Source organism: Callionymus lyra, chromosome 17 (assembly GCF_982586985.1).
Source record: "Callionymus lyra chromosome 17, fCalLyr1.hap1.1, whole genome shotgun sequence".
Taxonomy (NCBI): Eukaryota; Metazoa; Chordata; class Actinopteri; order Syngnathiformes; family Callionymidae; genus Callionymus; species Callionymus lyra.
In genome coordinates this window covers 1454588-1474596 of record NC_141834.1, presented here as the reverse complement: position 1 = coordinate 1474596, position 20009 = coordinate 1454588, and the positions used below count along the sequence as shown (strand labels likewise).

Sequence of the window (20009 nt, the reverse complement as noted above, 5' to 3'; positions counted from 1 at the left end):
CTAAGAGAACACTAAGGTTGTAAAAGCAAAGCTCAGTTATCATGACAATTAGGGAAACAGGTAAATTTGGAGGTGGCTTTGTAGATCGACACATTCTTAAAAGATAGGCAACTAGAAAGCAACATGAATGTTGACCTTAACATAAACCTGCCCTGTGTGAGGCTTGAACTCACGACCTTCAGATTATGAGACTGACGCGCTGCCTATTGCGCCAACAAGGGTTGGCGTGCTGAGCCGACAATGAGTCAAAGGTACGTCTGTTTGTAAGGTGGTGAAAGGGTTTAAAAGCGTGATTGAATGGGTACTTTGGTGAACCAACAAAAAAAATGACAGACTGCTGGTCAGCAAGAGGAAAAATATTCAATTTTACGAACTAAATAAGGTGTTGTAGAACATTCCCTAGAAGAACAATAAGGCTTTGTAAATCGAAAGATTCCAAAAAGATAGGTGATTCGAAAGCAAAACAATGTTTGCCACTAGTAAAAAGGTGCCCTGTGTGAGGTTCGAACTCTCGACCTTCAGATTATGAGACTGACGCGCTGCCTACTGCGCCAACAAGGCTTGGTGTGCTGACCTGATAATGAGTCAAAGGTACGTCTGTTTGTAAGGTGGTGAAAGGGTTTAAAAGCGTGATTGAATGGGTACTTTGGTGAACCAACAAAAAAAATGACAGACTGCTGGTCAGCAAGAGGAAAAATATTCAATTTCACAAACCAAAAAAGGTGTTGGAGAACTTTCCCTAGGAGAACACTAAGGTTGTAAAAGCAAAGTTCAGTTATCATGACTATTAGGGAAACAGGTAAATTTGGAGGTGGCTTTGTAGATCGACACATTCTAAAAAGATAGGCAACTAGAAAGCAAAATGAATGTTGACCTTAACATAAACCTGCCCTGTGTGAGGCTTGAACTCACGACCTTCAGATTATGAGACTGACGCGCTGCCTACTGCGCCAACAAGGCTTGGCATGCTGACCTGACAATTAGTCAAAGGTACGTCTGTTTGTAAGGTGGTGAAGGTTTAAAAGCGTGATTGAATGGGTACTTTGGTGAACCAACAAAAAAATGACAGACTGCTGGTCAGCAAGAGGAAAAAAATTCAATTTTACGAACTAAATAAGGTGTTGTAGAACATTCCCTAGAAGAACAATAAGGCTTTGTAAATCGAAAGATTCCAAAAAGATAGGTGATTCGAAAGCAAAACAATGTTTGCCACTAGTAAAAAGGTGCCCTGTGTGAGGCTTGAACTCACGACCTTCAGATTATGAGACTGACGCGCTGCCTACTGCGCCAACAAGGCTTGGCGTGCTGATCTGACAATGAGTCAAAGTTACGTCTGTTTGTAAGGTTGTGAAGGTTCAAAAGTGTGATTGAATGGGTACTTTGGTGAACCAACTAAAAAAGGAGAGACTGCTGGTCAGCAAGAGGAGAAATATTAAATTTTACGTAAGGTGTTGGAGAACTTTCCCTAAGAGAACACTAAGGTTGTAAAAGCAAAGTTCAGTTATCATGACAATTAGGGAAACAGGTAAATTTGGAGGTGGCTTTGTAGATCGACACATTCTTAAAAGATAGGCAACTAGAAAGCAACATGAATGTTGACCTTAACATAAACCTGCCCTGTGTGAGGCTTGAACTCACGACCTTCAGATTATGAGACTGACGTGCTGCCTACTGCGCCAACAAGGCTTGGTGTGCTGACCTGATAATGAGTCAAAGGTACGTCTGTTTGTAAGGTGGTGAAAGGGTTTAAAAGCGTGATTGAATGGGTACTTTGGTGAACCAAAAAAAAAATGACAGACTGCTGGTCAGCAAGAGGAAAAATATTCAATTTCACAAACCAAAAAAGGTGTTGGAGAACTTTCCCTAGGAGAACACTAAGGTTGTAAAAGCAAAGTTCAGTTATCATGACTATTAGGGAAACAGGCAAATTTGGAGGTGGCTTTGTAGATCGACACATTCTAAAAAGATAGGCAACTAGAAAGCAAAATGAATGTTGACCTTAACATAAACCTGCCCTGTGTGAGGCTTGAACTCACGAACTTCAGATTATGAGACTGACGCGCTGCCTACTGCGCCAACAGGGCTTGGTGTGCTGAGCTGACAATGAGTCAAAGGTACGTCTGTTTGTAAGGTGGTGAAAGGGTTTAAAAGCGTGATTGAATGGGTACTTTGGTGAACCAACAAAAAAAATGACAGACTGCTGGTCAGCAAGAGGAAAAATATTCAATTTTACGAACTAAATAAGGTGTTGTAGAACATTCCCTAGAAGAACAATAAGGCTTTGTAAATCGAAAGATTCCAAAAAGATAGGTGATTCGAAAGCAAAACAATGTTTGCCACTAGTAAAAAGGTGCCCTGTGTGAGGTTCGAACTCACGACCTTCAGATTATGAGACTGACGCGCTGCCTACTGCGCCAACAAGGCTTGATGTGCTGACCTGATAATGAGTCAAAGGTACGTCTGTTTGTAAGGTGGTGAAAGGATTTAAAAGCGTGATTGAATGGGTACTTTGGTGAACCAACAAAAAAAATGACAGACTGCTGGTCAGCAAGAGGAGAAATATTCAATTTCACAAACCAAAAAAGGTGTTGGAGAACTTTCCCTAGGAGAACACTAAGGTTGTAAAAGCAAAGTTCAGTTATCATGACTATTAGGGAAACAGGTAAATTTGGAGGTGGCTTTGTAGATCGACACATTCTAAAAAGATAGGCAACTAGAAAGCAAAATTAATGTTGACCTTAACATAAACCTGCCCTGTGTGAGGCTTGAACTCACGACCTTCAGATTATGAGACTGACGCGCTGCCTACTGCGCCAACAAGGCTTGGCGTGCTGAGCCGACAATGAGTCAAAGGTACGTCTGTTTGTAAGGTGGTGAAAGGGTTTAAAAGCGTGATTGAATGGGTACTTTGGTGAACCAACAAAAAAAATGACAGACTGCTGGTCAGCAAGAGGAAAAAAATTCAATTTTACGAACTAAATAAGGTGTTGTAGAACATTCCCTAGAAGAACAATAAGGCTTTGTAAATCGAAAGATTCCAAAAAGATAGGTGATTCGAAAGCAAAACAATGTTTGCCACTAGTAAAAAGGTGCCCTGTGTGAGGCTTGAACTCACGACCTTCAGATTATGAGATTGACGCGCTGCCTACTGCGCCAACAAGGCTTGGCGTGCTGACCTGACAATGAGTCAAAGTTACGTCTGTTTGTAAGGTTGTGAAGGTTCAAAAGTGTGATTGAATGGGTACTTTGGTGAACCAACTAAAAAAGGAGAGACTGCTGGTCAGCAAGAGGAGAAATATTACATTTTACGTAAGGTGTTGGAGAACTTTCCCTAAGAGAACACTAAGGTTGTAAAAGCAAAGTTCAGTTATCATGACAATTAGGGAAACAGGTAAATTTGGAGGTGGCTTTGTAGATCGACACATTCTTAAAAGATAGGCAACTAGAAAGCAACATGAATGTTGACCTTAACATAAACCTGCCCTGTGTGAGGCTTGAACTCACGACCTTCAGATTATGAGACTGACGTGCTGCCTACTGCGCCAACAAGGCTTGGTGTGCTGACCTGATAATGAGTCAAAGGTACGTCTGTTTGTAAGGTGGTGAAAGGGTTTAAAAGCGTGATTGAATGGGTACTTTGGTGAACCAACAAAAAAATGACAGATTGCTGGTCAGCAAGAGGAAAAATATTCAATGTCACAAACCAAAAAAGGTGTTGGAGAACTTTCCCTAGGAGAACACTAAGGTTGTAAAAGCAAAGTTCAGTTATCATGACTATTAGGGAAACAGGCAAATTTGGAGGTGGCTTTGTAGATCGACACATTCTAAAAAGATAGGCAACTAGAAAGCAAAATGAATGTTGACCTTAACATAAACCTGCCCTGTGTGAGGCTTGAACTCACGACCTTCAGATTATGAGACTGACGCGCTGCCTACTGCGCCAACAAGGCTTGGTGTGCTGAGCCGACAATGAGTCAAAGGTACGTCTGTTTGTAAGGTGGTGAAAGGGTTTAAAAGCGTGATTGAATGGGTACTTTGGTGAACCAACAAAAAAAATGACAGACTGCTGGTCAGCAAGAGGAAAAATATTCAATTTTACGAACTAAATAAGGTGTTGTAGAACATTCCCTAGAAGAACAATAAGGCTTTGTAAATCGAAAGATTCCAAAAAGATAGGTGATTCGAAAGCAAAACAATGTTTGCCACTAGTAAAAAGGTGCCCTTTGTGAGGTTCGAACTCACGACCTTCAGATTATGAGACTGACGCGCTGCCTACTGCGCCAACAAGGCTTGATGTGCTGACCTGATAATGAGTCAAAGGTACGTCTGTTTGTAAGGTGGTGAAAGGGTTTAAAAGCGTGATTGAATGGGTACTTTGGTGAACCAACAAAAAAAATGACAGACTGCTGGTCAGCAAGAGGAAAAATATTCAATTTCACAAACCAAAAAAGGTGTTGGAGAACTTTCCCTAGGAGAACACTAAGGTTGTAAAAGCAAAGTTCAGTTATCATGACTATTAGGGAAACAGGTAAATTTGGAGGTGGCTTTGTAGATCGACACATTCTAAAAAGATAGGCAACTAGAAAGCAAAACGAATGTTGACCTTAACATAAACCTGCCCTGTGTGAGGCTTGAACTCACAACCTTCAGATTATGAGACTGACGCGCTGCCTACTGCGCCAACAAGGCTTGGCGTGCTGAGCCGACAATGAGTCAAAGGTACGTCTGTTTGTAAGGTGGTGAAAGGGTTTAAAAGCGTGATTGAATGGGTACTTTGGTGAACCAACAAAAAAAATGACAGACTGCTGGTCAGCAAGAGGAAAAATATTCAATTTTACGAACTAAATAAGGTGTTGTAGAACATTCCCTAGAAGAACAATAAGGCTTTGTAAATCGAAAGATTCCAAAAAGATAGGTGATTCGAAAGCAAAACAATGTTTGCCACTAGTAAAAAGGTGCCCTGTGTGAGGTTCGAACTCAAGACCTTCAGATTATGAGACTGACGCGCTGCCTACTGCGCCAACAAGGCTTGGTGTGCTGACCTGATAATGAGTCAAAGGTATGTCTGTTTGTAAGGTGGTGAAAGGGTTTAAAAGCGTGATTGAATGGGTACTTTGGTGAACCAACAAAAAAAATGACAGACTGCTGGTCAGCAAGAGGAAAAATATTCAATTTCACGAACTAAATAAGGTGTTGGAGAACTTTCCCTAGAAGAACACTAAGGTTGTAAAAGCAAAGTTCAGTTATCATGACTATTAGGGAAACAGGTAAATTTGGAGGTGGCTTTGTAGATTGACACATTCTTAAAAGATAAGCAACTAGAAAGCAACCTGAATGTTGACCTTAACATAAACCTGCCCTGTGTGAGGCTTGAACTCACAACCTTCAGATTATGAGACTGATGCGCTGCCTACTGCGCCAACAAGGCTTGGCGTGCTGACCTGACAATGAGTCAAAGTTACGTCTGTTTGTAAGGTTGTGAAAGGATTTAAAAGCGTGATTGAATGGGTACTTTGGTGAACAAACTAAAAAAGGAGAGACTGCTGGTCAGAAAGAGGAAAAATATTCAATTTTACGTAAGGTGTTGGAGAACTTTCCCTAAGACAACACTAAGGTTGTAAAAGCAAAGTTCAGTTATCATGACTATTAGGGAAACTGGTAAATTTGGAGGTGGCTTTGTAGATCGACACATTCTAAAAAGATGGGGAACTAGAAAGCAACATGAATGTTGACCTTAACATAAACCTGCCCTGTGTGAGGCTTGAACTCACGACCTTCAGATTATGAGACTGACGCGCTGCCTACTGCGCCAAGAAGGCTTGGTGTGCTGAGCTGACAATGAGTCAAAGATACGTCTGTTTGTAAGATGGTGAAGGTTTAAAAGCGTGATTGAATGGGTACTTTGGTGAACCAACAAAAAAATGACAGACTGCTGGTCAGCAAGAGGAAAAATATTCAATTTCACAAACCAAAAAAGGTGTTGGAGAACTTTCCCTAGGAGAACACTAAGGTTGTAAAAGCAAAGTTCAGTTATCATGACTATTAGGGAAACAGGCAAATTTGGAGGTGGCTTTGTAGATCGACACATTCTAAAAAGATAGGCAACTAGAAAGCAAAATGAATGTTGACCTTAACATAAACCTGCCCTGTGTGAGGCTTGAACTCACGACTTTAAGATTATGAGACTGACGCGCTGCCTACTGCGCCAACAAGGCTTGGTGTGCTGAGCCGACAATGAGTCAAAGGTACGTCTGTTTGTAAGGTGGTGAAAGGGTTTAAAAGCGTGATTGAATGGGTACTTTGGTGAACCAACAAAAAAAATGACAGACTGCTGGTCAGCAAGAGGAAAAATATTCAATTTTACGAACTAAATAAGGTGTTGTAGAACATTCCCTAGAAGAACAATAAGGCTTTGTAAATCGAAAGATTCCAAAAAGATAGGTGATTCGAAAGCAAAACAATGTTTGCCACTAGTAAAAAGGTGCCCTGTGTGAGGTTCGAACTCATGACCTTCAGATTATGAGACTGACGCGCTGCCTACTGCGCCAACAAGGCTTGATGTGCTGACCTGATAATGAGTCAAAGGTACGTCTGTTTGTAAGGTGGTGAAAGGGTTTAAAAGCGTGATTGAATGGGTACTTTGGTGAACCAACAAAAAAAATGACAGACTGCTGGTCAGCAAGAGGAAAAATATTCAATTTCAAAAACCAAAAAAGGTGTTGGAGAACTTTCCCTAGGAGAACACTAAGGTTGTAAAAGCAAAGTTCAGTTATCATGACTATTAGGGAAACAGGTAAATTTGGAGGTGGCTTTGTAGATCGACACATTCTAAAAAGATAGGCAACTAGAAAGCAAAATGAATGTTGACCTTAACATAAACCTGCCCTGTGTGAGGCTTGAACTCACGACCTTCAGATTATGAGACTGACGCGCTGCCTACTGCGCCAACAAGGCTTGGCGTGCTGTGCCGACAATGAGTCAAAGGTACGTCTGTTTGTAAGGTGGTGAAAGGGTTTAAAAGCGTGATTGAATGGGTACTTTGGTGAACCAACAAAAAAATGACAGACTGCTGGTCAGCAAGAGGAAAAATATTCAATTTTACGAACTAAATAAGGTGTTGTAGAACATTCCCTAGAAGAACAATAAGGCTTTGTAAATCGAAAGATTCCAAAAAGATAGGTGATTCGAAAGCAAAACAATGTTTGCCACTAGTAAAAAGGTGCCCTGTGTGAGGCTTGAACTCACGACCTTCAGATTATGAGACTGACGCGCTGCCTACTGCGCCAACAAGGCTTGGTGTGCTGACCTGACAATGAGTCAAAGTTACGTCTGTTTGTAAGGTTGTGAAGGTTCAAAAGCGTGATTGAATGGGTACTTTGGTGAACCAACTAAAAAAGGAGAGACTGCTGGTCAGCAAGAGGAGAAATATTAAATTTTACGTAAGGTGTTGGAGAACTTTCCCTAAGAGAACACTAAGGTTGTAAAAGCAAAGCTCAGTTATCATGACAATTAGGGAAACAGGTAAATTTGGAGGTGGCTTTGTAGATCCACACATTCTTAAAAGATAGGCAACTAGAAAGCAACATGAATGTTGACCTTAACATAAACCTGCCCTGTGTGAGGCTTGAACTCACGACCTTCAGATTATGAGACTGACGCGCTGCCTATTGCGCCAACAAGGGTTGGCGTGCTGAGCCGACAATGAGTCAAAGGTACGTCTGTTTGTAAGGTGGTGAAAGGGTTTAAAAGCGTGATTGAATGGGTACTTTGGTGAACCAACAAAAAAAATGACAGACTGCTGGTCAGCAAGAGGAAAAATATTCAATTTTACGAACTAAATAAGGTGTTGTAGAACATTCCCTAGAAGAACAATAAGGCTTTGTAAATCGAAAGATTCCAAAAAGATAGGTGATTCGAAAGCAAAACAATGTTTGCCACTAGTAAAAAGGTGCCCTGTGTGAGGTTCGAACTCTCGACCTTCAGATTATGAGACTGACGCGCTGCCTACTGCGCCAACAAGGCTTGGTGTGCTGACCTGATAATGAGTCAAAGGTACGTCTGTTTGTAAGGTGGTGAAAGGGTTTAAAAGCGTGATTGAATGGGTACTTTGGTGAACCAACAAAAAAAATGACAGACTGCTGGTCAGCAAGAGGAAAAATATTCAATTTCACAAACCAAAAAAGGTGTTGGAGAACTTTCCCTAGGAGAACACTAAGGTTGTAAAAGCAAAGTTCAGTTATCATGACTATTAGGGAAACAGGTAAATTTGGAGGTGGCTTTGTAGATCGACACATTCTAAAAAGATAGGCAACTAGAAAGCAAAATGAATGTTGACCTTAACATAAACCTGCCCTGTGTGAGGCTTGAACTCACGACCTTCAGATTATGAGACTGACGCGCTGCCTACTGCGCCAACAAGGCTTGGCATGCTGACCTGACAATTAGTCAAAGGTACGTCTGTTTGTAAGGTGGTGAAGGTTTAAAAGCGTGATTGAATGGGTACTTTGGTGAACCAACAAAAAAATGACAGACTGCTGGTCAGCAAGAGGAAAAATATTCAATTTTACGAACTAAATAAGGTGTTGTAGAACATTCCCTAGAAGAACAATAAGGCTTTGTAAATCGAAAGATTCCAAAAAGATAGGTGATTCGAAAGCAAAACAATGTTTGCCACTAGTAAAAAGGTGCCCTGTGTGAGGCTTGAACTCACGACCTTCAGATTATGAGACTGACGCGCTGCCTACTGCGCCAACAAGGCTTGGCGTGCTGACCTGACAATGAGTCAAAGTTACGTCTGTTTGTAAGGTTGTGAAGGTTCAAAAGTGTGATTGAATGGGTACTTTGGTGAACCAACTAAAAAAGGAGAGACTGCTGGTCAGCAAGAGGAGAAATATTAAATTTTACGTAAGGTGTTGGAGAACTTTCCCTAAGAGAACACTAAGGTTGTAAAAGCAAAGTTCAGTTATCATGACAATTAGGGAAACAGGTAAATTTGGAGGTGGCTTTGTAGATCGACACATTCTTAAAAGATAGGCAACTAGAAAGCAACATGAATGTTGACCTTAACATAAACCTGCCCTGTGTGAGGCTTGAACTCACGACCTTCAGATTATGAGACTGACGTGCTGCCTACTGCGCCAACAAGGCTTGGTGTGCTGACCTGATAATGAGTCAAAGGTACGTCTGTTTGTAAGGTGGTGAAAGGGTTTAAAAGCGTGATTGAATGGGTACTTTGGTGAACCAAAAAAAAAATGACAGACTGCTGGTCAGCAAGAGGAAAAATATTCAATTTCACAAACCAAAAAAGGTGTTGGAGAACTTTCCCTAGGAGAACACTAAGGTTGTAAAAGCAAAGTTCAGTTATCATGACTATTAGGGAAACAGGTAAATTTGGAGGTGGCTTTGTAGATCGACACATTCTAAAAAGATAGGCAACTAGAAAGCAAAATTAATGTTGACCTTAACATAAACCTGCCCTGTGTGAGGCTTGAACTCACGACCTTCAGATTATGAGACTGACGCGCTGCCTACTGCGCCAACAAGGCTTGGCGTGCTGAGCCGACAATGAGTCAAAGGTACGTCTGTTTGTAAGGTGGTGAAGGGGTTTAAAAGCGTGATTGAATGGGTACTTTGGTGAACCAACAAAAAAAATGACAGACTGCTGGTCAGCAAGAGGAAAAATATTCAATTTTACGAACTAAATAAGGTGTTGTAGAACATTCCCTAGAAGAACAATAAGGCTTTGTAAATCGAAAGATTCCAAAAAGATAGGTGATTCGAAAGCAAAACAATGTTTGCCACTAGTAAAAAGGTGCCCTGTGTGAGGTTCGAACTCAAGACCTTCAGATTATGAGACTGACGCGCTGCCTACTGCGCCAACAAGGCTTGGTGTGCTGACCTGATAATGAGTCAAAGGTATGTCTGTTTGTAAGGTGGTGAAAGGGTTTAAAAGCGTGATTGAATGGGTACTTTGGTGAACCAACAAAAAAAATGACAGACTGCTGGTCAGCAAGAGGAAAAATATTCAATTTCACGAACTAAATAAGGTGTTGGAGAACTTTCCCTAGAAGAACACTAAGGTTGTAAAAGCAAAGTTCAGTTATCATGACTATTAGGGAAACAGGTAAATTTGGAGGTGGCTTTGTAGATTGACACATTCTTAAAAGATAAGCAACTAGAAAGCAACCTGAATGTTTACCTTAACATAAACCTGCCCTGTGTGAGGCTTGAACTCACAAACTTCAGATTATGAGACTGATGCGCTGCCTACTGCGCCAACAAGGCTTGGCGTGCTGACCTGACAATGAGTCAAAGTTACGTCTGTTTGTAAGGTTGTGAAAGGATTTAAAAGCGTGATTGAATGGGTACTTTGGTGAACAAACTAAAAAAGGAGAGACTGCTGGTCAGAAAGAGGAAAAATATTCAATTTTACGTAAGGTGTTGGAGAACTTTCCCTAAGGCAACACTAAGGTTGTAAAAGCAAAGTTCAGTTATCATGACTATTAGGGAAACAGGTAAATTTGGAGGTGGCTTTGTAGATCGACACATTCTAAAAAGGTGGGGAACTAGAAAGCAACATGAATGTTGACCTTAACATAAACCTGCCCTGTGTGAGGCTTGAACTTACGACCTTCAGATTATGAGACTGACGCGCTGCCTACTGCGCCAACAAGGCTTGGTGTGCTGAGCTGACAATGAGTCAAAGATACGTCTGTTTGTAAGATGGTGAAGGTTTAAAAGCGTGATTGAATGGGTACTTTGGTGAACCAACAAAAAAATGACAGACTGCTGGTCAGTAAGAGGAAAAATATTCAATTTCACAAACCAAAAAAGGTGTTGGAGAACTTTCCCTAGGAGAACACTAAGGTTGTAAAAGCAAAGTTCAGTTATCATGACTATTAGGGAAACAGGTAAATTTGGAGGTGGCTTTGTAGATCGACACATTCTAAAAAGATAGGCAACTAGAAAGCAAAATGAATGTTGACCTTAACATAAACTTGCCCTGTGTGAGGCTTGAACTCACGACCTTCAGATTATGAGACTGACGCGCTGCCTACTGCGCCAACAAGGCTTGGCTCGTGACCTGACAATTAGTCAAAGGTACGTCTGTTTGTAAGGTGGTGAAAGGGTTTAAAAGCGTGATTGAATGGGTACTTTGGTGAACCAACAAAAAAATGACAGACTGCTGGTCAGCAAGAGGAAAAATATTCAATTTTACGAACTAAATAAGGTGTTGTAGAACATTCCCTAGAAGAACAATAAGGCTTTGTAAATCGAAAGATTCCAAAAAGATAGGTGATTCGAAAGCAAAACAATGTTTGCCACTAGTAAAAAGGTGCCCTGTGTGAGGTTCGAACTCACGACCTTCAGATTATGAGACTGACGCGCTGCCTACTGCGCCAACAAGGCTTGGTGTGCTGACCTGATAATGAGTCAAAGGTACGTCTGTTTGTAAGGTGGTGAAAGGGTTTAAAAGCGTGATTGAATGGGTACTTTGGTGAACCAACAAAAAAAATGACAGACTGCCGGTCAGCAAGAGGAAAAATATTCAATTTTACGAAACTAAATAAGGTGTTGGAGAACTTTCCCTAGAAGAACACTAAGGTTGTAAAAGCAAAGTTCAGTTAATATGACTATTAGGGAAACAGGTAAATTTGGAGGTGGCTTTGTAGATCGACACATTCTAAAATGATAGGCAACTAGAAAGCAAGATGAATGTTGACCTTAACATAAACCTGCCCTGTGTGAGGCTTGAACTCACGACCTTTTGATTATGAGACTGATGCGCTGCCTACTGCGCCAACAAGGCTTGGCGTGCTGAGCTGACAATGAGTCAAAGGTACGTCTGTTTGTAAGGTGGTGAAAGGGTTTAAAAGCGTGATTGAATGGGTACTTTGGTGAACCAACAAAAAAATGACAGACTGCTGGTCAGCAAGAGGAAAAATATTCAATTTTACGAACTAAATAAGGTGTTGTAGAACATTCCCTAGAAGAACAATAAGGCTTTGTAAATCGAAAGATTCCAAAAAGATAGGTGATTCGAAAGCAAAACAATGTTTGCCACTAGTAAAAAGGTGCCCTGTGTGAGGTTCGAACTCACGACCTTCAGATTATGAGACTGACGCGCTGCCTACTGCGCCAACAAGGCTTGGTGTGCTGACCTGATAATGAGTCAAAGGTACGTCTGTTTGTAAGGTGGTGAAAGGGTTTAAAAGCGTGATTGAATGGGTACTTTGGTGAACCAACTAAAAAAGGAGAGACTGCTGGTCAGAAAGAGGAAAAATATTCAATTTTACGTAAGGTGTTGGAGAACTTTCCCTAGAAGAACACTAAGGTTGTAAAAGCAAAGTTCAGTTAATATGACTATTAGGGAAACAGGTAAATTTGGAGGTGGCTTTGTAGATCGACACATTCTAAAATGATAGGCAACTAGAAAGCAAGATGAATGTTGACCTTAACATAAACCTGCCCTGTGTGAGGCTTGAACTCACGACCTTTTGATTATGAGACTGATGCGCTGCCTACTGCGCCAACAAGGCTTGGCGTGCTGAGCTGACAATGAGTCAAAGGTACGTCTGTTTGTAAGGTGGTGAAAGGGTTTAAAAGCGTGATTGAATGGGTACTTTGGTGAACCAACAAAAAAATGACAGACTGCTGGTCAGCAAGAGGAAAAATATTCAATTTTACGAACTAAATAAGGTGTTGTAGAACATTCCCTAGAAGAACAATAAGGCTTTGTAAATCGAAAGATTCCAAAAAGATAGGTGATTCGAAAGAAAAACAATGTTTGCCACTAGTAAAAAGGTGCCCTGTGTGAGGCTTGAACTCACGACCTTCAGATTATGAGACTGACGCGCTGCCTACTGCGCCAACAAGGCTTGGCGTGCTGACCTGACAATGAGTCAAAGTTACGTCTGTTTGTAAGGTTGTGAAGGTTCAAAAGCGTGATTGAATGGGTACTTTGGTGAACCAACTAAAAAAGGAGAGACTGCTGGTCAGCAAGAGGAGAAATATTAAATTTTACGTAAGGTGTTGGAGAACTTTCCCTAAGAGAACACTAAGGTTGTAAAAGCAAAGTTCAGTTATCATGACAATTAGGGAAACAGGTAAATTTGGAGGTGGCTTTGTAGATCGACACATTCTTAAAAGATAGGCAACTAGAATGCAACATGAATGTTGACCTTAACATAAACCTGCCCTGTGTGAGGCTTGAACTCACGACCTTCAGATTATGAGACTGACGCGCTGCCTACTGCGCCAACAAGGCTTGGCGTGCTGAGCCGACAATGAGTCAAAGGTACGTCTGTTTGTAAGGTGGTGAAAGGCTTTAAAAGCGTGATTGAATGGGTACTTTGGTGAACCAACAAAAAAAATGACAGACTGCTGGTCAGCAAGAGGAAAAATATTCAATTTTACGAACTAAATAAGGTGTTGTAGAACATTCCCTAGAAGAACAATAAGGCTTTGTAAATCGAAAGATTCCAAAAAGATAGGTGATTCGAAAGCAAAACAATGTTTGCCACTAGTAAAAAGGTGCCCTGTGTGAGGTTCGAACTCAAGACCTTCAGATTATGAGACTGACGCGCTGCCTACTGCGCCAACAAGGCTTGGTGTGCTGACCTGATAATGAGTCAAAGGTATGTCTGTTTGTAAGGTGGTGAAGGTTTAAAAGCGTGATTGAATGGGTACTTTGGTGAACCAACAAAAAAAATGACAGACTGCTGGTCAGCAAGAGGAAAAATATTCAATTTCACGAACTAAATAAGGTGTTGGAGAACTTTCCCTAGAAGAACACTAAGGTTGTAAAAGCAAAGTTCAGTTATCATGACTATTAGGGAAACAGGTAAATTTGGAGGTGGCTTTGTAGATTGACACATTCTTAAAAGATAAGCAACTAGAAAGCAACCTGAATGTTGACCTTAACATAAACCTGCCCTGTGTGAGGCTCGAACTCACAACCTTCAGATTATGAGACTGATGCGCTGCCTACTGCGCCAACAAGGCTTGGCGTGCTGACCTGACAATGAGTCAAAGTTACGTCTGTTTGTAAGGTTGTGAAAGGATTTAAAAGCGTGATTGAATGGGTACTTTGGTGAACCAACTAAAAAAGGAGAGACTGCTGGTCAGAAAGAGGAAAAATATTCAATTTTACGTAAGGTGTTGGAGAACTTTCCCTAAGAGAACACTAAGGTTGTAAAAGCAAAGTTCAGTTATCATGACTATTAGGGAAACAGGTAAATTTGGAGGTGGCTTTGTAGATCGACACATTCTAAAAAGATGGGGAACTAGAAAGCAACATGAATGTTTACCTTAACATAAACCTGCCCTGTGTGAGGCTTGAACTCACGACCTTCAGATTATGAGACTGACGCGCTGCCTACTGCGCCAACAAGGCTTGGTGTGCTGAGCTGACAATGAGTCAAAGATACGTCTGTTTGTAAGATGGTGAAAGGGTTTAAAAGCGTGATTGAATGGGTACTTTGGTGAACCAACAAAAAAATGACAGACTGCTGGTCAGTAAGAGGAAAAATATTCAATTTCACAAACCAAAAAAGGTGTTGGAGAACTTTCCCTAGGAGAACACTAAGGTTGTAAAAGCAAAGTTCAGTTATCATGACTATTAGGGAAACAGGTAAATTTGGAGGTGGCTTTGTAGATCGACACATTCTAAAAAGATAGGCAACTAGAAAGCAAAATGAATGTTGACCTTAACATAAACTTGCCCTGTGTGAGGCTTGAACTCACGACCTTCAGATTATGAGACTGACGCGCTGCCTACTGCGCCAACAAGGCTTGGCATGCTCACCTGACAATTAGTCAAAGGTACGTCTGTTTGTAAGGTGGTGAAAGGGTTTAAAAGCGTGATTGAATGGGTACTTTGGTGAACCAACAAAAAAATGACAGACTGCTGGTCAGCAAGAGGAAAAATATTCAATTTTACGAACTAAATAAGGTGTTGTAGAACATTCCCTAGAAGAACAATAAGGCTTTGTAAATCGAAAGATTCCAAAAAGATAGGTGATTCGAAAGCAAAACAATGTTTGCCACTAGTAAAAAGGTGCCCTGTGTGAGGCTTGAACTCACGACCCTCAGATTATGAGACTGACGCGCTGCCTACTGCGCCAATAAGGCTTGGCATGCTGACCTGACAATGAGTCAAAGGTACGTCTGTTTGTAAGGTGGTGAAAGGGTTTAAAAGCGTGATTGAATGGGTACTTTGGTGAACCAACAAAAAATGACAGATTGCTGGTCAGCAAGAGGAAAAATATTCAATTTCAAAAACCAAAAAAGGTGTTGGAGAACTTTCCCTAGGAGAACACTAAGGTTGTAAAAGCAAAGTTCAGTTATCATGACTATTAGGGAAACAGGTAAATTTGGAGGTGGCTTTGTAGATCGACACATTCTAAAAAGATAGGCAACTAGAAAGCAAAATGAATGATAATGAGTCAAAGGTACGTCTGTTTGTAAGGTGGTGAAAGGGTTTAAAAGCGTGATTGAATGGGTACTTTGGTGAACCAACAAAAAAAATGACAGATTGCTGGTCAGCAAGAGGAAAAATATTCAATTTCAAAAACCAAAAAAGGTGTTGGAGAACTTTCCCTAGGAGAACACTAAGGTTGTAAAAGCAAAGTTCAGTTATCATGACTATTAGGGAAACAGGTAAATTTGGAGGTGGCTTTGTAGATCGACACATTCTAAAATGATAGGCAACTAGAAAGCAAGATGAATGTTGACCTTAACATAAACCTGCCCTGTGTGAGGCTTGAACTCACGACCTTTTGATTATGAGACTGATGCGCTGCCTACTGCGCCAACAAGGCTTGGCGTGCTGAGCTGACAATGAGTCAAAGGTACGTCTGTTTGTAAGGTGGTGAAAGGGTTTAAAAGCGTGATTGAATGGGTACTTTGGTGAACCAACAAAAAAATGACAGACTGCTGGTCAGCAAGAGGAAAAATATTCAATTTTACGAACTAAATAAGGTGTTGTAGAACATTCCCTAGAAGAACAATAAGGCTTTGTAAATCGAAAGATTCCAAAAAGATAGGTGATTCGAAAGCAAAACAATGTTTGCCACTAGTAAAAAGGTGCCCTGTGTGAGGTTCGAACTCACGACCTTCAGATTATGAGACTGACGCGCTGCCTACTGCGCCAACAAGGCTTGGTGTGCTGACCTGATAATGAGTCAAAGGTACGTCTGTTTGTAAGGTGGTGAAAGGGTTTAAAAGCGTGATTGAATGGGTACTTTGGTGAACCAACAAAAAAAATGACAGACTGCCGGTCAGCAAGAGGAAAAATATTCAATTTTACGAAACTAAATAAGGTGTTGGAGAACTTTCCCTAGAAGAACACTAAGGTTGTAAAAGCAAAGTTCAGTTAATATGACTATTAGGGAAACAGGTAAATTTGGAGGTGGCTTTGTAGATCGACACATTCTAAAATGATAGGCAACTAGAAAGCAAGATGAATGTTGACCTTAACATAAACCTGCCCTGTGTGAGGCTTGAACTCACGACCTTTTGATTATGAGACTGATGCGCTGCCTACTGCGCCAACAAGGCTTGGCGTGCTGAGCTGACAATGAGTCAAAGGTACGTCTGTTTGTAAGGTGGTGAAAGGGTTTAAAAGCGTGATTGAATGGGTACTTTGGTGAACCAACAAAAAAATGACAGACTGCTGGTCAGCAAGAGGAAAAATATTCAATTTTACGAACTAAATAAGGTGTTGTAGAACATTCCCTAGAAGAACAATAAGGCTTTGTAAATCGAAAGATTCCAAAAAGATAGGTGATTCGAAAGCAAAACAATGTTTGCCACTAGTAAAAAGGTGCCCTGTGTGAGGCTTGAACTCACGACCTTCAGATTATGAGACTGACGCGCTGCCTACTGCGCCAACAAGGCTTGGCGTGCTGACCTGACAATGAGTCAAAGTTACGTCTGTTTGTAAGGTTGTGAAGGTTCAAAAGCGTGATTGAATGGGTACTTTGGTGAACCAACTAAAAAAGGAGAGACTGCTGGTCAGCAAGAGGAGAAATATTAAATTTTACGTAAGGTGTTGGAGAACTTTCCCTAAGAGAACACTAAGGTTGTAAAAGCAAAGTTCAGTTATCATGACAATTAGGGAAACAGGTAAATTTGGAGGTGGCTTTGTAGATCGACACATTCTTAAAAGATAGGCAACTAGAATGCAACATGAATGTTGACCTTAACATAAACCTGCCCTGTGTGAGGCTTGAACTCACGACCTTCAGATTATGAGACTGACGCGCTGCCTACTGCGCCAACAAGGCTTGGCGTGCTGAGCCGACAATGAGTCAAAGGTACGTCTGTTTGTAAGGTGGTGAAAGGCTTTAAAAGCGTGATTGAATGGGTACTTTGGTGAACCAACAAAAAAAATGACAGACTGCTGGTCAGCAAGAGGAAAAATATTCAATTTTACGAACTAAATAAGGTGTTGTAGAACATTCCCTAGAAGAACAATAAGGCTTTGTAAATCGAAAGATTCCAAAAAGATAGGTGATTCGAAAGCAAAACAATGTTTGCCACTAGTAAAAAGGTGCCCTGTGTGAGGTTCGAACTCAAGACCTTCAGATTATGAGACTGACGCGCTGCCTACTGCGCCAACAAGGCTTGGTGTGCTGACCTGATAATGAGTCAAAGGTATGTCTGTTTGTAAGGTGGTGAAGGTTTAAAAGCGTGATTGAATGGGTACTTTGGTGAACCAACAAAAAAAATGACAGACTGCTGGTCAGCAAGAGGAAAAATATTCAATTTCACGAACTAAATAAGGTGTTGGAGAACTTTCCCTAGAAGAACACTAAGGTTGTAAAAGCAAAGTTCAGTTATCATGACTATTAGGGAAACAGGTAAATTTGGAGGTGGCTTTGTAGATTGACACATTCTTAAAAGATAAGCAACTAGAAAGCAACCTGAATGTTGACCTTAACATAAACCTGCCCTGTGTGAGGCTTGAACTCACAACCTTCAGATTATGAGACTGATGCGCTGCCTACTGCGCCAACAAGGCTTGGCGTGCTGACCTGACAATGAGTCAAAGTTACGTCTGTTTGTAAGGTTGTGAAAGGATTTAAAAGCGTGATTGAATGGGTACTTTGGTGAACCAACTAAAAAAGGAGAGACTGCTGGTCAGAAAGAGGAAAAATATTCAATTTTACGTAAGGTGTTGGAGAACTTTCCCTAGAAGAACACTAAGGTTGTAAAAGCAAAGTTCAGTTAATATGACTATTAGGGAAACAGGTAAATTTGGAGGTGGCTTTGTAGATCGACACATTCTAAAATGATAGGCAACTAGAAAGCAAGATGAATGTTGACCTTAACATAAACCTGCCCTGTGTGAGGCTTGAACTCACGACCTTTTGATTATGAGACTGATGCGCTGCCTACTGCGCCAACAAGGCTTGGCGTGCTGAGCTGACAATGAGTCAAAGGTACGTCTGTTTGTAAGGTGGTGAAAGGGTTTAAAAGCGTGATTGAATGGGTACTTTGGTGAACCAACAAAAAAATGACAGACTGCTGGTCAGCAAGAGGAAAAATATTCAATTTTACGAACTAAATAAGGTGTTGTAGAACATTCCCTAGAAGAACAATAAGGCTTTGTAAATCGAAAGATTCCAAAAAGATAGGTGATTCGAAAGAAAAACAATGTTTGCCACTAGTAAAAAGGTGCCCTGTGTGAGGCTTGAACTCACGACCTTCAGATTATGAGACTGACGCGCTGCCTACTGCGCCAACAAGGCTTGGCGTGCTGACCTGACAATGAGTCAAAGTTACGTCTGTTTGTAAGGTTGTGAAGGTTCAAAAGCGTGATTGAATGGGTACTTTGGTGAACCAACTAAAAAAGTAGAGACTGCTGGTCAGCAAGAGGAGAAATATTAAATTTTACGTAAGGTGTTGGAGAACTTTCCCTAAGAGAACACTAAGGTTGTAAAAGCAAAGTTCAGTTATCATGACAATTAGGGAAACAGGTAAATTTGGAGGTGGCTTTGTAGATCGACACATTCTTAAAAGATAGGCAACTAGAATGCAACATGAATGTTGACCTTAACATAAACCTGCCCTGTGTGAGGCTTGAACTCACGACCTTCAGATTATGAGACTGACGCGCTGCCTACTGCGCCAACAAGGCTTGGCGTGCTGAGCCGACAATGAGTCAAAGGTACGTCTGTTTGTAAGGTGGTGAAAGGCTTTAAAAGCGTGATTGAATGGGTACTTTGGTGAACCAACAAAAAAAATGACAGACTGCTGGTCAGCAAGAGGAAAAATATTCAATTTTACGAACTAAATAAGGTGTTGTAGAACATTCCCTAGAAGAACAATAAGGCTTTGTAAATCGAAAGATTCCAAAAAGATAGGTGATTCGAAAGCAAAACAATGTTTGCCACTAGTAAAAAGGTGCCCTGTGTGAGGTTCGAACTCAAGACCTTCAGATTATGAGACTGACGCGCTGCCTACTGCGCCAACAAGGCTTGGTGTGCTGACCTGATAATGAGTCAAAGGTATGTCTGTTTGTAAGGTGGTGAAGGTTTAAAAGCGTGATTGAATGGGTACTTTGGTGAACCAACAAAAAAAATGACAGACTGCTGGTCAGCAAGAGGAAAAATATTCAATTTCACGAACTAAATAAGGTGTTGGAGAACTTTCCCTAGAAGAACACTAAGGTTGTAAAAGCAAAGTTCAGTTATCATGACTATTAGGGAAACAGGTAAATTTGGAGGTGGCTTTGTAGATTGAAACATTCTTAAAAGATAAGCAACTAGAAAGCAACCTGAATGTTGACCTTAACATAAACCTGCCCTGTGTGAGGCTCGAACTCACAACCTTCAGATTATGAGACTGATGCGCTGCCTACTGCGCCAACAAGGCTTGGCGTGCTGACCTGACAATGAGTCAAAGTTACGTCTGTTTGTAAGGTTGTGAAAGGATTTAAAAGCGTGATTGAATGGGTACTTTGGTGAACCAACTAAAAAAGGAGAGACTGCTGGTCAGAAAGA

The 20009-nt window shown here is 41.0% G+C and overlaps 30 non-coding genes across 30 annotated transcripts; all 30 read right to left on the bottom strand.

Annotated features, from left to right (window-relative positions):
* Positions 1–887: 887 nt before the first annotated feature.
* Positions 888–960, bottom strand: trnam-cau (transfer RNA methionine (anticodon CAU)). Its single transcript has one exon. It is a non-coding gene; the product is annotated as a tRNA-Met (tRNA).
* Positions 961–1224: 264 nt separating this feature from the next.
* trnam-cau (transfer RNA methionine (anticodon CAU)) lies at positions 1225–1297 on the bottom strand. The gene has a single exon. It is a non-coding gene; the product is annotated as a tRNA-Met (tRNA).
* Positions 1298–2011: 714 nt separating this feature from the next.
* Positions 2012–2084, bottom strand: trnam-cau (transfer RNA methionine (anticodon CAU)). Its single transcript has one exon. It is a non-coding gene; the product is annotated as a tRNA-Met (tRNA).
* Positions 2085–2351: 267 nt separating this feature from the next.
* On the bottom strand, positions 2352–2424 carry trnam-cau (transfer RNA methionine (anticodon CAU)). The gene has a single exon. It is a non-coding gene; the product is annotated as a tRNA-Met (tRNA).
* A 326-nt stretch (positions 2425–2750) lies between these two features.
* On the bottom strand, positions 2751–2823 carry trnam-cau (transfer RNA methionine (anticodon CAU)). Its single transcript has one exon. It is a non-coding gene; the product is annotated as a tRNA-Met (tRNA).
* Positions 2824–3090: 267 nt separating this feature from the next.
* On the bottom strand, positions 3091–3163 carry trnam-cau (transfer RNA methionine (anticodon CAU)). Its single transcript has one exon. It is a non-coding gene; the product is annotated as a tRNA-Met (tRNA).
* Positions 3164–3877: 714 nt separating this feature from the next.
* trnam-cau (transfer RNA methionine (anticodon CAU)) lies at positions 3878–3950 on the bottom strand. The gene has a single exon. It is a non-coding gene; the product is annotated as a tRNA-Met (tRNA).
* Positions 3951–4616: 666 nt separating this feature from the next.
* trnam-cau (transfer RNA methionine (anticodon CAU)) lies at positions 4617–4689 on the bottom strand. The gene has a single exon. It is a non-coding gene; the product is annotated as a tRNA-Met (tRNA).
* A 666-nt stretch (positions 4690–5355) lies between these two features.
* On the bottom strand, positions 5356–5428 carry trnam-cau (transfer RNA methionine (anticodon CAU)). The gene has a single exon. It is a non-coding gene; the product is annotated as a tRNA-Met (tRNA).
* A 1054-nt stretch (positions 5429–6482) lies between these two features.
* On the bottom strand, positions 6483–6555 carry trnam-cau (transfer RNA methionine (anticodon CAU)). The gene has a single exon. It is a non-coding gene; the product is annotated as a tRNA-Met (tRNA).
* A 326-nt stretch (positions 6556–6881) lies between these two features.
* On the bottom strand, positions 6882–6954 carry trnam-cau (transfer RNA methionine (anticodon CAU)). The gene has a single exon. It is a non-coding gene; the product is annotated as a tRNA-Met (tRNA).
* A 266-nt stretch (positions 6955–7220) lies between these two features.
* Positions 7221–7293, bottom strand: trnam-cau (transfer RNA methionine (anticodon CAU)). Its single transcript has one exon. It is a non-coding gene; the product is annotated as a tRNA-Met (tRNA).
* Positions 7294–8348: 1055 nt separating this feature from the next.
* Positions 8349–8421, bottom strand: trnam-cau (transfer RNA methionine (anticodon CAU)). Its single transcript has one exon. It is a non-coding gene; the product is annotated as a tRNA-Met (tRNA).
* A 264-nt stretch (positions 8422–8685) lies between these two features.
* Positions 8686–8758, bottom strand: trnam-cau (transfer RNA methionine (anticodon CAU)). The gene has a single exon. It is a non-coding gene; the product is annotated as a tRNA-Met (tRNA).
* A 714-nt stretch (positions 8759–9472) lies between these two features.
* Positions 9473–9545, bottom strand: trnam-cau (transfer RNA methionine (anticodon CAU)). Its single transcript has one exon. It is a non-coding gene; the product is annotated as a tRNA-Met (tRNA).
* A 1453-nt stretch (positions 9546–10998) lies between these two features.
* On the bottom strand, positions 10999–11071 carry trnam-cau (transfer RNA methionine (anticodon CAU)). The gene has a single exon. It is a non-coding gene; the product is annotated as a tRNA-Met (tRNA).
* Positions 11072–11336: 265 nt separating this feature from the next.
* Positions 11337–11409, bottom strand: trnam-cau (transfer RNA methionine (anticodon CAU)). The gene has a single exon. It is a non-coding gene; the product is annotated as a tRNA-Met (tRNA).
* Positions 11410–12075: 666 nt separating this feature from the next.
* trnam-cau (transfer RNA methionine (anticodon CAU)) lies at positions 12076–12148 on the bottom strand. Its single transcript has one exon. It is a non-coding gene; the product is annotated as a tRNA-Met (tRNA).
* Positions 12149–12805: 657 nt separating this feature from the next.
* trnam-cau (transfer RNA methionine (anticodon CAU)) lies at positions 12806–12878 on the bottom strand. Its single transcript has one exon. It is a non-coding gene; the product is annotated as a tRNA-Met (tRNA).
* Positions 12879–13194: 316 nt separating this feature from the next.
* trnam-cau (transfer RNA methionine (anticodon CAU)) lies at positions 13195–13267 on the bottom strand. Its single transcript has one exon. It is a non-coding gene; the product is annotated as a tRNA-Met (tRNA).
* A 664-nt stretch (positions 13268–13931) lies between these two features.
* On the bottom strand, positions 13932–14004 carry trnam-cau (transfer RNA methionine (anticodon CAU)). Its single transcript has one exon. It is a non-coding gene; the product is annotated as a tRNA-Met (tRNA).
* A 318-nt stretch (positions 14005–14322) lies between these two features.
* trnam-cau (transfer RNA methionine (anticodon CAU)) lies at positions 14323–14395 on the bottom strand. Its single transcript has one exon. It is a non-coding gene; the product is annotated as a tRNA-Met (tRNA).
* Positions 14396–14720: 325 nt separating this feature from the next.
* On the bottom strand, positions 14721–14793 carry trnam-cau (transfer RNA methionine (anticodon CAU)). Its single transcript has one exon. It is a non-coding gene; the product is annotated as a tRNA-Met (tRNA).
* A 1294-nt stretch (positions 14794–16087) lies between these two features.
* On the bottom strand, positions 16088–16160 carry trnam-cau (transfer RNA methionine (anticodon CAU)). The gene has a single exon. It is a non-coding gene; the product is annotated as a tRNA-Met (tRNA).
* A 666-nt stretch (positions 16161–16826) lies between these two features.
* On the bottom strand, positions 16827–16899 carry trnam-cau (transfer RNA methionine (anticodon CAU)). Its single transcript has one exon. It is a non-coding gene; the product is annotated as a tRNA-Met (tRNA).
* A 316-nt stretch (positions 16900–17215) lies between these two features.
* On the bottom strand, positions 17216–17288 carry trnam-cau (transfer RNA methionine (anticodon CAU)). Its single transcript has one exon. It is a non-coding gene; the product is annotated as a tRNA-Met (tRNA).
* A 664-nt stretch (positions 17289–17952) lies between these two features.
* Positions 17953–18025, bottom strand: trnam-cau (transfer RNA methionine (anticodon CAU)). The gene has a single exon. It is a non-coding gene; the product is annotated as a tRNA-Met (tRNA).
* A 657-nt stretch (positions 18026–18682) lies between these two features.
* On the bottom strand, positions 18683–18755 carry trnam-cau (transfer RNA methionine (anticodon CAU)). The gene has a single exon. It is a non-coding gene; the product is annotated as a tRNA-Met (tRNA).
* A 316-nt stretch (positions 18756–19071) lies between these two features.
* Positions 19072–19144, bottom strand: trnam-cau (transfer RNA methionine (anticodon CAU)). The gene has a single exon. It is a non-coding gene; the product is annotated as a tRNA-Met (tRNA).
* A 664-nt stretch (positions 19145–19808) lies between these two features.
* On the bottom strand, positions 19809–19881 carry trnam-cau (transfer RNA methionine (anticodon CAU)). Its single transcript has one exon. It is a non-coding gene; the product is annotated as a tRNA-Met (tRNA).
* Between the last annotated feature and the right edge of the window lie 128 nt (positions 19882–20009).